At 54.8% G+C, this 9,968-nt stretch overlaps 1 pseudogene; it reads left to right on the top strand.

The window, feature by feature from the left end:
* The first annotated feature begins 4,428 nt into the window (after positions 1–4,428).
* LOC121166935 lies at positions 4,429–8,510 on the top strand (annotated as a pseudogene).
* The last annotated feature ends 1,458 nt before the right edge of the window (positions 8,511–9,968 follow it).

The raw sequence follows: 9,968 nt of genomic DNA, 5'->3' as shown, positions 1-9,968 counted from the left end.
GCTGTAGATGTGCACATCACAAAGATCCAGACTGGACAGCACCAAGTGGCCCATCAGGCTCTGTGTTGGCCCTTCTCGCACTGGCACAGCACTACCCACCATGACTGGAGACTTTCAGGAAAGTTTAAAATAACAGCTTCTTTGTTTGTTTAATGGCATCTTGAGAATCTGATATGTGGGTAAAAACCTCTTTTTTTCTTCTAAGATTTCATTTATTTTTATTGCAAAGTCAGATATACAAAGAGGAGGAAAGACAGAGGAAGATCTTCCAACCAATGATTCACTCCCCAAGTGACCACAATGTCCGGTGCTGTGCCGATCCGGAACCAGGAGACAGGAACTTCCTCCAGGTCTCCCAAACGGGTGCAGGGTCTCAAGGCTTTGGACCATCCTTGACTGCCTTTCCAGGCCACAAGCAAGGAGCTGGATGGGAAGTGAGCTGCAGTGATTCGAACCTGAGTGCATATGGCATCCTGACGCATTCAAGCTGAGGACTTCAGCTGCTAGGCCACTGCACAGCCCCAAAATAACAACTTTTATAGAATCCCTCTGAGTCTTTACTAATCCTCCACCAGCATCACAACCACAACCTCCTGCCCATTCAGCGGCGAGTTCTGGGGTTTTAGGGCTATAAGTGGCTGTCTAGATACCACCATGTTCAGCCCACTGTGCTTCTGGGTTGTGAATCAATCCTGAACACTCCCAATGACAGAGTAACTTTTCATTTGAAGGTAAGTGAGGGTGCTGAGACCTTGTAGTTTGGGGGAGAGTGATCAGATGAGCTTCATGGGGTCAGACTGATATACCAGCCTCCTTTAACTCCTGTGTAGAACTTGTTATCACAAAACAATGCTGACCACCTTACACCAGTCCATGCAAAAGCTAAGGCTGGAAGCTTGCCTAGTAGGACCAGATCCTAGCACCTGAAAGATTCATGGATGAGGAGACAGGTCACATTAGGCAGGGCCATGACATGAACCAACAAATGAGAGAACCATTTCCAGGGATAGATTCTGTGGCAGAAGTGTAGGTCAAACCCGTGGAAATATTAGTCCCACTGGTTAGCTCAAGAGTTGGGGTGGTGATGGACTAAGATAGATAGGTGTGACCAAGGAGCCTGCCATCAATCACAGGTAAAGGAACCAACAACAGTCTGTGCTGGTAAAGGCAGCAGCACCCAAATGTGCATCCCAAATAGGGTGTGGTGTGTGCTGGGCTGCAATGTTCACCAGCTCATGCAAGGCCAAATGAAAGGCCAGATTATGCGGGAAAAAAATGGCCTAAAAAACACTGGCATGTATGAGAACTGGGTCTGGGAGTGGGTCAAGCGGAGGAAGTGGGAAACTCTCCTGGTGTGTCATAGCTCCTGCTGGTGAACACAAGGTCCAGGCATGGGGGTTGTACAAGCTGGGCATAGTAGCTCCAATGGCTGGCTGATGTTTGGGTTGGTAATGGAAAAGGGTAGACCAGGCAGGGCTGAGCAAACCTTAGCTCACAAGAAAAACAGAAATCAGGATGGATCACAAGTAATGCTGAGCTAGGCTCTTACACCCACTGGGTCTGCATGAGCCAGGGGTGCTAGGCCACAGCATCAAAGGCAAAGGCCAAGACAGGTAAGAGGTTATGCCAAGCTGAGTCAGAGCAACCACTGGCATGCACACAATTTATGGCTTGGAAAAGGGAGCTAAGGAGACACCCTAGCTGAGTTGGGGTTCCCACTGAGGAACACAGGGGCTGAAGTGAGTGCTACATTATGATCTGATACAGCTGCAGTCTCCCTTGGCACAAGCGTGGACTGGGACTGGGCGTACAAAGCCAGGTCAGACTCCAAACACCATCTGATGTTCTGGAGGACCAGGGTAGCTGTGGGATGGGCTAGGCTTGGTCTCAACCACCTCTGAGCCATGTGTGAGCTGTGTTTGCATATGGATGAGCATTAGCTACGCTAAAACATTCACAAATAAGAACCAGAACGGGTTGAAGGCCAGTCAGGAAAGACCACTCTTCCTGCTAGGACAGGAGGTGGACTGAGAAGGACTGGCTCATGGACCCACCAGTATATGCAAAATCTGGCATTGGGAGATGTTCTGATGAAGCAATCTGGGCAATTCCTCTGTCAGGACACAACCCTGCAGGTAAGTGCTATAAGCACAAAAGGAAAAGCACATACCAGGCCAGGGAAAGGTACCCATCAGCACACATTTGACACAGGTCAGGTGTGGACCAGGCTGAACCAGTTCATATCACCGCTGATGAATCTGAGCAACAGAACAGTGTGGGTCAAACCAGTTATGGTCACAACACATACCAGTGCACATTACAGCTGGAATTGAGGGTGGGCCAGGCCGGGCAGGCAACAACACATGCTAGCAAACACCGTAGTGAGGAGAGCCATGCCAGACTGGGCCACAGCACTAATAGGAACCAGGGAGGGGGTAAAGCTGGTAGGGGGAAGTGGAGGGTCCCCCTGCTGGAATATCTCACTCACTGGACAGCATGAGTTGATGCAAGGCAGGGCTATAACACCTGTGGGACTCATGCGAGCCAGATCAGAGAAGATTCTGGCTTGATTGACTGTCCGTACTGGGGCAAACATAAAGCAGAATGGGTGAGGGTTGGTAGGGCTTGACAACAGCATTAGATAACAGATTCTGGCACCAGTGGCTAATCTGTCAAGTTAAACTACAGAACCAACTGGAGAGTGCATGATCCGAGAGTGGAAGTGATTAAGGAGGGAAATAGTGGCACCTACTCCCTCTTGGATTGCCACTCCCACTGGAGAGCATGAAAACCAGCACTGGGGCAGGTGTGACTGGACCGAACGGCACCTACCACCATGTGTGTAGCCTGGATAGTGGAGCTGGTTAGGTTAAACTAGGCTTTTAATGTCCATTTGCATGTATGAGAGCTGAATTGGATATGGGACAGACTGAACTAATCTGCTGCACATACTGGCAAGCATGGGAACTAGGACAGGGGATGGGCCTGATGGGGGTTACTGTAAAGGGGCTCCAACTAGACTGCAGCTCCCACTGGTTTATCTGAGAGTCAAGTGTGTGTTGGGCAGAATCAGGATGGATTGCAACACCCATTGGTTCCAGGGCTGGAAACACAACCACACTAGCCATTGCAACCACCAGCTGATTGGGGCAGTGGACAGTACCCGGCCCTGTACTTGCAAGTACACACAAGAATCTAGTCCAGAATCACCTCAAAGTTTCTTTGGGGATTTCACCAATCAAACTGCCAGACTCAGAATCCTACCCATGAAGAGAAGTGCAGGTTCCATGGTACACCTGAAGTGTAAGTGCTAGAGCCTAGCCTCCTCAGAGGCTCAGACGGAGCAGTGGAGGGCATAACCAGGCACACATGGAGGATATGGCAGTCTATCAGAACCTGCAGAGGATACCGTGCACCACAACAGAGGGCAAATCAAATTAATCAGCTACCCCAGCCATTTATTGTCAGTGAAAAACTGGGCAAAAGGAGATGCTAGGATGGACTATGTCAATCAGTGGATTCTGCAGCGACTTCATTGTGCTTAGAATGGAGAGATTGGGGCCTGGCGCCATGGCCTAGTGGGTGAGGTCCTCGCCTTGAGCACTCTGGGATCCTATATGGTCACCCGTTCTAATCCAGGCAGCCCGCTTCTTCCCATCCAGCTCCCTGCTTGTAGCCTGGGAAACCAGTCAAGGACAGCCCAAAGCATTGGGACCCTGCACCCATGTGGAAGAACCGGAAGAGCTCCTGTCTCCCCCCATCAGACTGGTGCAGTACCGACCATTGCGGTCACTTAGGGAGTGAATCATTTGATGGAAGATCTTCCTCTTTGTCTCTCCTCCTCTCTGAATAACCAGGTTTCTGATAAAATCATAATAATAATAAAAAAATAAATAAATATTTTTAAAAAGAAAAAAAAAAGAATGGCTTGATTGGCAGCAATTCATAACTGTTGAACTATCAAAACCACTTGAGCAGGACCCTCGGAGCATGCTCAGTGTTGAAGACCAGGATAGTTAGGAGGCTGATTGGGGCTTCTCCCTTTATCCCCCTCTTTACTCCAGATACAGAAAAAAAGAGAACGTGGAAATAATAGTCTTCCCCACTTTCCTGTAGCCTTTGAACCTTTATGCCCTAATTAACCATGTAAAGATTGTAAAAAAAAAAAAAAAAAAAAAAATGAGACACACATCCTTGCGGCTGCCAAGTGATCAGGCAGTGCGCTGACCGGCCCAGCCGCACGGCTCCGTCTGAGACCCTCCTTTACAGCCTGTGAGGGGCCGTCCCGGAGACCCCACGCCAATGGCTGTTCAAACATCAGGCTGGCCCCCAAACGGACGCTCTCAGATTCCCCAGCCGGGGGCCTTGTGTAGACCTGGAGCAGACACCCCCTCTTTCCCTTCATGATTTGATTGTAGCGCAGTGGCGATGGATGATGAGGACAGGAGATGCTTACTGGACGTGATTTGTGACCCCCAGACCCTCAATGACTTTCTACACGGATTCGAAAAGCTCAACAGTGAAGACCTCCTGGACAATGCCATCAGGGTCCAGGGTGCCTTCTATGAAGGCCCGGAGCTGCACGTGCAGGAAGCTTCCAGTACCCATCTGACCCAGAACCAAGGCAGCTGGCCCCCAGCGTATACTTGAACTTCCTAGAAGATGACATCCTGGGCTCGCCAGCCACCGGATGTGGGGCGGCAGGCAGTGGGGGTGCCGCGCAGCCCTTCGACATCCTCCAGCAAAGCCTGCAGAAGCCAACACCACCGAGCAGACCCTGAAGGCCGAGGCTGAGCTGGACCTGGGCCCCTTCCAGCAACCCATGCTGCAGCCAGCAGACGTTGGAGCCGGCCCTGCTGGGACTGCGGGTGTTACTGCCATGGCCACAGGATCCAGATGCTCTTCCCTGGCAGCTCTGACCTGCTGGGGCTGCAGGCCCACCCACCGTGCTGATGCGCCAGGCCCTGGTGCCACCCCAGGATGTGGTCAACAGGGCCCTGAGCGTGCAGCCCGTGTACCTGGGCAATGTGACACTACAGCCCATTCTGGGCCTCCAGGGCCTGCCCATTGGCAGCCCTGGGGGTGCCACAGCGGCCAGGCTCGGCCTGGCACCCATCCAGGTGGTCGGCCAGCCTGTCATGGCACTGAACCCACCCACCCTGTGACACTGGCCTCTGCTGGCTTCTCCCCACAAGGGGCTGGCCTGGTCATCCAGAAGAACCTCCCAGCTGCCATGGCCACCACGCTCAATGGGAACTCGATATTTGCCAATGCTGGGGCAATCAGGCCACAACTGGTAGGGCAATTTCAGTACAGCAACTGGAGGTGGCTCTGGGCCTCGGCATAGCACCACTGGCCCCAGCGCCCAATGTGATCCTGCAACGTACGCCCATGCCCATCCAGCCCAAGCCAGCAGGGGTGCTTTCCCCCAAGCTGTACCAACTCATACCTAAGCCCTTTGCACCCGCTGGTGCCACACTCACCATCCAGGGCACACCGGGCTCACTCACACCACAGAGTGCCCATGGCACCGCAGAACCCAATCTTCGTGGCAGCTGGCAAGGCTGGCCAGAACGTGGTATTGTCAGGCTTCCCCATGCCCACCCTGCAGGCCAGTGTCTTCAGGTAGCCACTGGCCACTGCAACTGGGGCGGCGCCACTGCAGCCTCCAGGTGCCCTGAGCAAGCCCATGAGCATGTACCTGCTAAACCAGGGCAGCAGTATCGTCATCCCTGCCCAGCACAAGCTGCCCGGCCAGAACCAGTTCCTGCTGCCAGGCGCCCCCACCGTCCAGCTCCCACAACCACTTTCCACCTTGCCAGCCAATGTGGGCGGCCAGATCCTGGCTGCTGCGGCCCCTCACACAAACGGACAGCTCATCGCCAACCCTATCCTCACAAACCAGAACTTGGTGACCCCTATGAGCCTGGGCCCTGTGCTGACCGTGCCCTCGGGTGCACACAGTGCTGCCACACACATCCTCTCCACCGCACTCATCCAGGTGGGCCAGCCCACGCTCTTCCAGAGGCCCGTGTTGCTGGTACCAGGCAGCCTGCTTGCACAGATCTAGCCTAGAGCCACGGTCCCCACCACCACCACAGTCCTGCAGGGCATCACCCTGCCTCCCAGCACCGTGGCCATGCTCAACATCCCCATGGGCTGGTGCAGCCAGCAGCTCTTCCCGCTGCTGCGGCTGCCCCCTCCACCACTACCACTAGGGAGGCATGCTCACCATGCAGCCCACCCCACCAGCACCCCCTGTAGCCAGCACGCCACTGGCCCTGGGTCTCCAGCAGGTGCAAGTACAGAAGTCCCTCCAGGCCACTGCCCCACCTCAGGCCAACACCCCACAGCCCAGCCCAGGCCTGGCATCCAGCCTGGAGAACATGGTCCTTGGGCAGCCACTGCCCGCACCTACCCCGGCCATCCTCACTCAGGACTCCCCATAGATGTTCCTGCCACAGATCCCGGCAGCCACTCCACTGGCCCCACTCTCATCCCCCTTCCCAGCCCCAGAGCCTGTCCCATCCCCCCTCTGAGCCCATCCTGCACCCCTGTCCCCCACCCCAGGCCCCAACCACCCTGCCAGGCATCTTTGTTATCCAGAACCCACTGAGCGTCCCCCAGGATGCCAGCACCCCAGCTCCCACTGTCCCCATCCCCTGCCTCCTCTGCCAGCTGAGGGGCCACTGCCTCCTGCCTGCCACCCCGTGCCGGCCTCCACAGTGGCTTTCTCTGAGATGTCCACCAGGGTGCCTGGCCCCATGCCATTTGACTTCCAGCTTTAGTTCCCGCTGGTCAGGGACCCCACAAGTCCCCGACACCTCTGCTGAGCCTCCACCTGGTCCCTGAGCCTGTAGTACCCCTGCCACAACCCCCATGGACGTTCCAGATGGTGGCCCCCCCTTCCCGGCTCTGCCCAGCCAAAGGCCCTGCTGGAGAGATTCCACCATGTACCTTCCGGAATCCTCCTCTAGCACAAAGCAGTTGGGGCCTCTGATGCCACCCCACAGGCCCTGGCCAGCCCCACGACCTTGGTGCTGGTCAGCGGCCAGGCCCCCTCCAGAACCTCCGCCACCCCCAACCATGCCCTTGCCCCAGCACCCATGGCCAACGCAGGCCTCCCTCCTCTGTTCCCCATTTGCCAGCAGCCTCCCAGCCCTGAGTGTGACCAAGGGCCCTGTACCTTAACTACAGCTGAAGAAGGCCCCTGCACTGCAACCCAGCAAGGAGGCCTGTCTCCTGGAGCATTTGCACAAACACCAAGGCTCCATGCTGCACCCCAACTGCAAGACTGCCTCCCCTCCCTGCAGCACCTGCTGCCTTACCACGTGTACCAGGGCGCCCTCTACACCGCCAGTGACTACTACAAGGTGAACGAGGATTTTGAGGCTGTCTCCTGAGGCCAGCTACTGAAACACACCCAGGCCATGCTCAATAAGTACCGACCCTTGCTCCTGGAAGAGTCTCACAGAGTGAGCTTCTTGGTGGACATGGTCATGATTGACAAAATGTTCATTCAGGAGGAAAAGACCACCCTTGCCTTGGATAAACAGCTGGCCAAGGAGAAACCCAATGAGTACGTGTCTTCCTCACGCCCTCGGCCTCCCGGTCCCTGCCTCTTCTGAGGGACATCAGCTGTTCAGTCATGGATCCACATCATCCTCCTCCACCGCCTCCGCCCCGCCGCGGTCGCACCTGCCCACCAAGCTTGTGATCCGGCATGGCGGGGCTGGTGGATCGCCAACTGTGACTTGGGCGCAGACTTCCTCCTCCCTCTCCCCCTCCTCATGCCTCCTCCCTGGAAGCCAATGAGGATGGCCCCATGCCTTCCCGCAACCGCCCGCCCATCAGGACCTATGAGGCATGGGAGCTCAAGCTCAAGATCAAACAGGCCTGGCTCAGCAAGGTGGTGCACAACATAGCGCTGGACCCTGTGCACCAGCCATACCCTGCGCCCCAGAGCGCCGAGCCCCACAGCGCCCACCCCCACCACCACTACCACTGGCCAGCCAGATGAACGGCACCATGGTCCAGCTACCACCGCCAGAGCCATCTGTCACTCACAAGACCCCTGGCCTGCACCACCCGGCCCGCGCGCTTGCCGCTAGGCAAGAGCTACTGAGAGCATGTGGCCACCAGTGCTACGCCCCTGCCTGCCAAGGTGGATGAGGCCAGGAGAGGCCTCATCCGCGAGCTGGCAGCCATGGAGGACGAGCTGTACCAGAGGCTACTGAAGGGCACCACCGCGCTGTGCCGCCCCCTGCGAGCGCGCCCATGCACAGGGTGGGGATGCGAGCTGGGAGGCCCCCACAATGACACCTGCCAAGCGGCGCAAGTCCGAGTCCCCAGACGTGGACCAGGCCAGTTTTTGAGCCACAGTCCGCAGGACAACACTCTCATGGAACACTTAGAAAGTGCCAGACAGCATCCTGAGCCTGCAGCAGGTGGCGGGAAGTGCACTGGTTGAGACAGCACCTGCCGCCTCTCCACCACCCCTGCACCAGTAGAAAAAAACCTTATCTTACACAACTACCTAACCACCCTCCAGCTTCAAAGGTGGCCTGGGCCACCAGGACATTGAACAGATAACTGCGGGCGGCCGGGACTGCCCATCCAATGCCTCAGTTATTGCAGTCCCTGAGGGCCGCCTGACAGAGATGCAGGAGTAGAGTGCGCCCCAGCGAAGGGGGCCAGAGGGTGACGACCCCTCCTTCCCTCCCTCCCTGCAAATCCCAGTGGCCATGCCCATCAGAGCTCACACTAGCCAGGGGCCTGCAAGAGGGCACCCACAGCAGAGAGGGTTGGCCCTGACCGCTCAGCAGCCCTAGAGGAAGCCAGAGGTTGGTGGAGATCAAGCAGGGTCCTCCCACCTCCCCCTGTGTCCTCCCGGTGACCCCCACAGCCGCCCCTCACCCCTCTGCTGGGATCCGAGGCGGCTACCAGAAACTGGGGTACTCCACGACCCCCGAAACACATGTGCACCTGCACGGCCAGTCTTCCGCTAACATCCTGGAGACAGAACTAGTTGTGTAAGATAAGGTTTTTTTCTACTGTATTTATTGTATGTAATAATTTTTTGAAAGGAGAATCCTGTACATTTAGAACTCTTGTAAATTAAAAGCCAATCCTTAAGAAACTGAAAAAAATAAATTTAAAAACATGAGGGCATCTAGTAGATTGGATGAGAAACTGCTTAGGAGACGCTCACCCTACACTGCACCTCTGGTGTCTGTGTTATCGCTCCACAACCAATTCCATCTCACTGCTAACGCAGTCCCTGGAAGCAGAAAGGGGATTTCTCAAGTACGTGAGTCATTGCACCTGCTGTCATGGACATGGATTTAGTTCCTGGCTCCAATTTTTGACCTGACCTTGTCACAATCTTGAAGACTTTAAGGAGTTAACCAGATGGTAGATCACTCTGTCTCTATAATTTGTACAAATGAAATAAATTAACAAAAATTATATTAAAAATAAGAGAAAAACATTTTTTTAAAGATTTATTTAATTTTATCGCAAAGTCAGATATACAAAGATTAGGAGACACAGAGAGGATGATCTTCCATCCAGTGATTCACTTCCCCTGTGACCACAATGGCCCGCGTTGTTCCAATCCCGAACCAGGAGCCAGGAACTTCCTCCCGGTCTCCCACACAGGTGCAGGGCCCTAAGACTTTGGGTTATCCTTGACTGCTTTCCCAGGCTGCAAGAAAGGAGATGGTCTGGAAGCAGGACTGTCAGGATTAGAATATGAGAACATGTGGGATACTGGTGCGTTCAGGCAAGGACTTTAGTCACTAGACCCTCGCGCCAGGCCCGAGAAACGTAATTTAAAAACAAGAAGTGGCATGGCTGTTTACTGCAGCTTTTTTTTTTAATATTTATTTTATTTTTATTGGAAAGGCGGATATACAGAGAGGAGAGACAGAGAAGAAGATCTTCGGTCCAACGATTTACTCCCCAGG

The sequence above is a fragment of the Ochotona curzoniae genome, unplaced genomic scaffold (assembly GCF_017591425.1).
Source record: "Ochotona curzoniae isolate NIBS_2020 unplaced genomic scaffold, NIBS_Ocur_1.0 contig_117, whole genome shotgun sequence".
Lineage (NCBI taxonomy): Eukaryota > Metazoa > Chordata > Mammalia > Lagomorpha > Ochotonidae > Ochotona > Ochotona curzoniae.
The sequence above is the reverse complement of the archived record's forward strand: the minus strand, read 5'-3'. Positions and strand labels throughout refer to the sequence as shown.